Below are 8325 nucleotides of genomic sequence, written 5' to 3'. Positions count from 1 at the left end.
CAGTTCTTACTATTCCTCAGGTCTGCCAGATCTTTAGTATTCCAGCACCTTTGCAGATATGATTCCTTCTGTAAGGACTACCCTTTCTCTCTTGTCTACCTAACAAGCACCAACTCGTCATTAGAAACCTTTGCACATCTCCCCTCTGTGAAGCCCGTTGCATCTTCTTTCTCAGAACTAGTAGTCTTCTCCTTTGTATTTCCACAAAAATTTCTTCAAACTTCCTTTAAAATAATTATTTCATATTCTTATAATTTTTTTTTCTTTCTTTTCTTTTTGTCTATCTTTCTAACTTCTCAGTGAGCTTTTTGGTAAATAGCACTATGACCGCATTATCACCAAGGCTGAAGGTGCATCTTCACTTTTAAGTGCTCAATGTATATTTGAAAACCTTAAACTCTTACCTCCTCTGTAAACATTGCTCTGTTTTTCCAGCTTATGCTGATCACCCCATCCTCAAAACTCCACATTATAATTTAAGCAAATAATTTGACAATATAATTTCATGTGAATAAATCTTCCCTTACAATTGAAGTTTACAAATGTAGCTGGGCAATTAAGAGGCAGCTAGATAAGCCTGACAAACACATGAATAAATAGATGGGAAAGAAAGATGGAAGGGAGGTAGGAAGGGAGGAAGGGAGGGAGAAAGGCAAAGAGCAAGGAAGGAAGGGAGGAAAGAAAGAAGTAGGAAAGGAAGGAAGGAAAACCAGGGCTAAGAGACTGAATACACAAATGACAACGGCCAAACCATATTTGACAAAAGAACTCTGACCCAAAACCTCTTCAGCAAACAGCTCAGAGAACCAAACTTTAAGCTCTGCAGCAATCAGCCCAGATCAGTCAGGACTTGGTAAAGGACTCGATTTTCCTATTTTTTGCCCCCTCTCCCACAACCGCTAAAAAGTTATTTCAAACTAAGAGGCTCTTTCCTTCCAATGCAATCCGTGAACATCCGGTCCTCCACTTGTGTCTCCAGTCATTTTTCTGACTGGTGAAGTCTCAGCCCTTTCTGAGGTAAATCCTCTATGATATGTTCTCGTTGTTTCCTTTTTCATCCTTTGTTCAGATTCTGCATCAAAAGACACCTTGTAAGTAAAGCTGGGAAAATCCGAACAACGTTGGTGGATTTTATCAACGTCAGTATCCTGGTTACGATATTCTATTATAGTTTTTTTTAGAGACTTTATTTCTTAGAGAAGTTTTCCGTACAGTACAATTGAGTAGAAGGTGTAGAGCTCTCTCTTACACCCCTTGCTCCCTCACAGGCATAGCCTCCACCTTTACCAACATTTCCCATCGCAATGGAACATTTGTGACAGCAGAGGAAACTATGCATGTCATTATCATCCCAAGTCCATAGTTTGCATTAGGGTTCACTCTTGGTTTTGTATAGTCTATAGGTTTGGACAAATTTATAATGATGTGTATTATATATGTAGTTTCCTTTTATTATCGTACAGAGCAGTTTCATGCCCTAAGAATTCTCTGTACTCCATCTATTCATCCTTCTCACCCCTTTAACCCTGGGAAACCTGTGATCTTTTACTGTCTTCAAAGTTTTGTCTTTTCCACAAGGTCGTATAGTTGGAATCACAGAGTATGTAGCCTTTTCAGATTGTCTTCTTTTATTCAGTAATATGCATTTAAGATTCTTTCCTTTTTTTTTCATGGCTTATAGCTCATTCTTTTTTAGCGCTAGATAATATTCCTTTGTCTGGATGTATCACAGTATATTTATCCATTCACCTGCTGAAGGACATCTTGGTTGCTTCCAAGTTTTGGCAATTATGAATAAAGTTGCTATAAACATCTGTGTGTAGGTTTCTATGTAGACATAAGTTTTCAACTCCTTTGGATAAACAATAAGGAAGGCAATTGCTGGATCGTATGATAAGAGTATGTTTAGTTTTCTAAGAAAGTGCCGAACTGTCTTGCAAAGTGGCTGTACCACCTTGCATTCCCACCAACAACGAATGAAAGTTCTGGTTGCTCCACATCCTTGCTAGCATTTGGTGTTGTCACTATTCTGGATTTTGACCATTCTAATCGCTATGTAGTGATAGCTCATTGTTGTTTTAATTTGCATTTCATTGATGACATATGATGTGAAACATCCTTTCATGTGCTTATTTGCCTTCTGTATGTCTTATTTTGGTGAGGTATCTGGTAAGGTCTTTGGTTCATTTTTTAATCGGGTTGTTTGTTTTCTTATTGTTGAGTTTTAAGAGTTCCTTGTGTATTTGGGATAACAGTCCTTTACCAGATAAATCTTTTACAAATATTTTCTCCCATACTGTGGCTTATCTTTTCATCCTCTTCATGGGGTCTTTCACAGAGCAGACATTTTAAATTCAATTAAGTCCAGCTTATTAATTCTTTCTTTCATGGACAGTGCCTTTGGTGTCATATCTAAAAAGTCATCACCAAACCCAAGGTCTTATATGAGACACAAGCAGAGTGCTTTGGATTCTTTTTTAAATTTTTGTTTAAAATAATATATTAATACTTGCAATAACTTTTTTGACAATGCTAACAGAATTAATTTATATTGAATTGTGCTGTACAAACATCTCAAATATTTTTCTTTTGATTTCTTTAAGTCATATATATTTCTTTGATATATGTGTGTATGACCATGTTACACTTTGTCTCATTAGATGTGGGATATTGCTTTCAAAATATCTGATCTCCCTTCTAGTTATAAGCCACCTGAAAATTTGTTAACCACGTTTTTAATGCTATCCAAATCTCAGCCTTGGTCAATCCTGCTTTTAAAGAGCCAAACAAAATTGATATAATCCTGCTATAGGTCCTATGAAAAGTCCAAAGGCCTTGTTCTGATTTCCGTGAAAGGGAAGCTCTACTTTCCACTAAATCAATTCCCTTTATGTATGGTCTCATAATCCTGCCCATGCTTTCTCTGCTTCCACTTACTGAGAGGTCAATATCACTCCTTAATCTTCTGATTTCCTGTCTCACATTTTTTAAAAAAGAATTTACTCAAGGGTCTTTCTGTATGTATCAGACTTTACTATGTGTTTGGGAATAATGAACAATGCAAAAACATAAAATGTAACACTGAAAGACATTATTTAAAAAAAAATGACTCAACCATTTCCAAAGTATTGCACCAATTTCTCCCACCATTTTGATTGAATTGCCTCTCTCTACAGAACTTTTCAACTTTTGTTAAGCTTTGACTTGTTTTATTTTAAGGTAGTAGAAGTTGGTTGTCTCTCTGATTTCTTTGTATCCTGCTGACTCACATTTACTTAGCTTATTGGGCACTTTTCCAAACAGATCCTAAAAGAATTCTGTTGTTAGCTAGTAATATATATATATTATAATATGTTTTCACATCACCACTACCTGTGTTAAGAATGCTATACAAGGAAGTTAGGTGATTAATGGTTCTTTTGCCAGGGGACAAGGAAACTTTATGTTTGTTGTAAAACATATGCTTAGTTTGTATCTGCTAAGTACCAGTGTTTGGGTAGTGAGATCATGGTTGAAATAGGTTTGTCCTAAAACGGTTCAGAGTCTAATTGGCTAAATAGAATAATAAAACAATCCAGAAGTCATCACTCATATAACAGCTGCATTTATACAATACTAGGAAGAACATATGATGGAATAATTTAATCTCAGATGTGAGATGGGGATAACAATCTGGAAAAATCTTTAAGAAATCATGATATTTGTTCCTGGGTCTTCAAGCATGGCCAGGTGGTTACCAGGAGAACGCCGTTCTAACAGGAGGGAAAACACATGGGCTCATTTAAAAAAAGAAATGGCTGAATGGGAATATTGATGGAAGGACACCAAAGAGAGTAAGAGCAGATTATAAAGGGCTCATGTGGGCAATTCTGTACTCTAGTATATGGCCTTGACAGCAATATGGCAAATGAATTGGCAAGTAGACATATCAAAATCTGGGGGAGAAGTGAAGCTATAAAGTGAGTGTAGGAGATGGGGGATAAATTTAGCAAAAACTGGTGCAGACAAATGGGTATATAGAAAATGGTGATGTGTTAAGTAGCATTGTTTGGTTAGAGTGAGTCAACTAGTTGCCAATATATGACCAAGAACCCCAATATTGTAGGAAGATATTGGAGCTTCTCAAGCCTAAGTTTATTTTCCAGATTTTTCCTGTGTGCCAATTGACGAAATCATCCTAGTACAGGATGAATGAGATTTACTGACTTCATCATAGGTTGTAATGATCAAATTTTTGTTCTTTTAGAGGCTCACTAGCAATCCTTTAATAATTCTTTCTCAAATATTTCCAGAGGTTGAGATAAATTTACACAGTGTATAATTCGTGGAATACACTTCTCCCTTTAAAGAAAAGTCATGATATATACAACTTTTTCCTTCCAGCAGAATTCTAGCTATTCATCATTTTTTAACTTGACCAAAGTAGATTAGCGATTTTACCAGCCAGAAGTTACATTATATATTCAGCTGTAATTCACCTAAGTGAGGAGACTTGAAATTGAAAAAATTAGTTTCTCTCTTTCAAGCTCTTCATCCATTTTAGGCTTCAGTCCTACTCTCCAAAATTTCTTCTTTCACTTTCAGTTCAAAGATCCTTTTACTTGACACAATATCCAAAATACTAATGAGAGTCAAAGTTTCTTTTGTATATAGTCTATTAACAATATTTCATCATCTCCAAGGACAAGAGTGCTTACGCTTTTTATTCTTCTTTTGGGTCCAAAGCTTGCTCTGTTTTTCTTTGTATTTTTTGCAAGACATAATTTTTAGCAATCTATGTGACACTTTCTTTTATTATTTATACTTTAACTGATACTTTAATGTCTTTGCTCATTAAAATCTTCTCAAAAGTACAGCTTTGTCTTCTTCACAGAGTACATATGTCAGCACAATCACAATTGTAATCTGGAATTTGGGTCTTGTAGAATGATTCTGCAAAGTTTTTGGTCTCAGACAGACTAGGGTCTAAGTTCTGTTCCACTCTATCTTCCTGAGAAGGCATTTAACTTCTGTGGTCACTTTTTTCTAACCTATAAAAATAGAGATTATAATAGGTTGAATGGTGACCCCAAAAAATGATATCTCCATGTCCTAACTCCCAGAATCTATAAATGTGATCTTGTTTGGGGAAAAAAAGGAACTTTGCATATATAATTAAGAATTTCATGATAAGATCATACTGGATTAGGGTGGGCCCCAAATTCAATGACAAGTCCTGACAGGAGAAGAGAAGGAGAAATTGAGAGAGAGAAGCTAAGAATAAGGCCATGTGAAGATGGAGCAGAGACTGGAGTCATGCAGACCTAAGCTAAAGTGTACCAAGAGTTACCAGAAGCCGGAAGAAGCAAACAAATATTCTTCCCTAGAGCCTTCCGAGAGAGGGTGGTCCTTCTGACACCTTGATTTTGGACTTTTCATCTTGAGAACTGCCAGAGAATAAAAGTCTATTGTTTTAAGCCAGCAAGTTTAAGGTAATTTTTTATAGTAAGCCTGAGAAACTAATACAGAGGTAATATCACATCTTGGGACTAATTAAAAAAAAAAAACCTGATAATTCCTATAACAACTTTCGGAGAGAATCTGGTACAGAACATACTTTTGAACATTAATTTACTTCCTCTTTCTTAGATTTCCTTTTGAAATATAATGGCATTAAATCCAGGCTAAATATTCTCCATTTTGGAAGTCTCTCTTTCTAAAAGGTTGGCTACCATGTTAAGATGATATACTTTCTTCAACTTTCTTATTATGGTCTCTTCAACAAACAGTCCCTGTTACTTAGAATGAGGTAGAGCTAGAGTAAGAATTTCCCTAACAATCACTTCTAGCCACAGGTATATTTCACTTTGTTGTTAAAATGGCTCCCGACTTACGCAGGTCTCCATCCTCTCATTTGCATGCCCTGCTGACTTCTCTATTCTGTCATTGGACTGGGAAAATGTTGCATGTCAAGGTTTCTTGGACTCAACTCCTCACACAAATGAAAGGTCTACCAGATACTTAGATCCTGATGTTCATGGATTTATAATCAAGAGAAAGGGGAAATCAATGTCATAGAAGAATAAACTAGAGTAAGGTTTTACTTTTCTGCAGTGAAATACAGTTTATTTTGCTTGAAGGTGAGAGGCTGACCTAAGAAACCCCAGATGGTCTATTTCAGGTTTCCTACTTCAGCAAAGAAAGCTCAAAAATATTTTCATTTAGCAGAAACCAATTGAATTCCTCTGACTTTCAGGACATAGACTCATTTAAATTCGCCATATCCTACCTTGAAATTTGCATTTAAGTGTCATAGTATTAAGATGGCTTTACCTTAATAAAATGACAACCTGGTAGTACAGTAATTGTTTCTTAAACGCAATAATGTGAAAGTCTCTGAATCAAGTGAAATAAATGTTGGGCTATAAAAGCAATAACCCATTCTCATTCCTTGCTTTATTGCAATGTAAAAATTATTATCATTATACTTACTAACCTGAACAAATAAATATTCATTGAATGATCACATTTCCCTTTTATTAGGATTTTCACAATAATAAAGACATCTAAATTTCCTTTTTACATTATGTTCATATTAAACATTTCAGACGAAAATGAGATGAACAATGTGATCAGAGCAGTGAGGATAAAACTACTTAAGAGGAAATAACTTACATTACCAGAAAAGGGCCTGTCTCTTTTCTGAGATATTCTGAGTTCTTTTTCTCTTTTGTTTTTATTTTCTCCCCCCACCATGTCTCTCTCTCTCTCTCTCCTTTACCTCTCACCCTCCCTCCCTCCTTCCTTCCTCCTTTCTTTCTTCTTTCTGTCCCATTCATCAAGTATTTATTGAGGATTTTATCTGTGTCGCATACTAGAATCTGGGGACATCACAATCAACAGGACAAAGGCACTGATCTTGTTACGTTTATGAGTTATGTGATTACTTTATACAACCACAGTTTTGTACAAACCACTTATGTGGAAATTGTCACCTGGATGCCATTCTACAATTGCACCAAACACCATCTATCTACAAAGTTTAACTGGCTTCAAAGGCTCTGAGACCTTATGGACTCTGTTTATTTCTTCATTCTTCACATCTGGTCACCAAAACAAGTTTATTTTACCTCTGTGTTTCTTGAACCTATATACCTACTTTTGATAACTTCTTTTTTGTACTTCTTCTGTGGTTGGTTATTCTCCGAATTTTTCTTTGTCTTGTCGCTGAGTGACCTCAATATAATCTAAATTGTATCATAATTGTATCTGACTACCTAATGAAAATACAAAGACCGCCACAATAAAGCCTGCACAATATTTCTTGGGAGAAATAAAAAAAAATCTAAATAAGTCGAAAGATGTCTCATACTTAATATTGGAATATTTAATATTATAAAGATGTCAATTTTCCTAAAATTAATCTATAATTTAACCAATCTCAATTAAAATCTAAGCTTCCCCCCCCCAAATTTAATAGTTAATTCTAAAATTCTTTTGGAAATTCAAAAGGTCAAGAATATCCCAGGCAATTGCAAAGAACAAATCTGAAAGTCATGTAACACTAAATATTGCACCTAATGTAAAGACATATTAAATAAGACCATGTAGTATTGATGCAAAGATAGACAAACAAATCAATAAAATTGAAAATATAGTTCAGAAACAGGCCAGCATATATATGACCGCCTATAGAGGACAATTGTACCACCATAGAGCAGTGTGGAAAGAACCGTCTTTTTAATAATAAACAGTACTGGACCAATTGATTATATTTTCTTCACACATCCAAATGTCATTGTGAATAAATTTGGAATCCCACTACAGTTATTCTAAAAAAGTTTCACTTGATCTGATATGGGAAATTTAAGACTGAAAGGGTTTACCAATAACTCTGTTTTCTCTTAAGCCTAGATGACTCAAAGTGGTAGATAGCGTTGATACAAACAAGGAAATAGAAGAGTTGCAGGTTTGAGGTAGGGGTTCATTAGTTAGGTTTTAGATATTTAGATAAACTCATCATTAGCAGTGAGTGTGTTTCACTATTCGTTAGGGCAATAACAAAAACCAATTCAAAACAAATAAACAAAAACTAAGTGAATAAATTCCAGAAAAGGTTTACCATCTGGAAACTTCTGCTTATTTCATAGACCTATGGAATATATTCATTTTTGTATATTCTTTAATATAAATGTGCCTAAAATGGCAAGAAACACTCAATTTAATGTAATTGTTAAGCTAACAATTATGTGGAGAGTGACACAGAAGATGGATTGGTAAGAGCAAAATTCCTTATTGCCTTTTAAAACTTCCTTTGTCTGGTTCTCCCTTTCCTATTCGTGGCAA

General features: G+C 35.1%; 1 long non-coding RNA gene across 1 annotated transcript; it reads right to left on the bottom strand.

Moving 5' to 3' along the window:
- Positions 1–3588: 3588 nt before the first annotated feature.
- On the bottom strand, positions 3589–6823 carry LOC111774735 (uncharacterized). Its single transcript, XR_002809928.2, has 3 exons — positions 6655–6823; positions 5330–5426; positions 3589–5030 (listed from the first exon to the last, which is right to left on the bottom strand). It is a non-coding gene; the product is annotated as an uncharacterized lncRNA (long non-coding RNA).
- Positions 6824–8325: the final 1502 nt, after the last annotated feature.

This window comes from Equus caballus, chromosome 8, assembly GCF_041296265.1.
Source record: "Equus caballus isolate H_3958 breed thoroughbred chromosome 8, TB-T2T, whole genome shotgun sequence".
Taxonomy (NCBI): Eukaryota; Metazoa; Chordata; class Mammalia; order Perissodactyla; family Equidae; genus Equus; species Equus caballus.
This window is presented reverse-complemented; position numbering and strand designations above follow the sequence as displayed.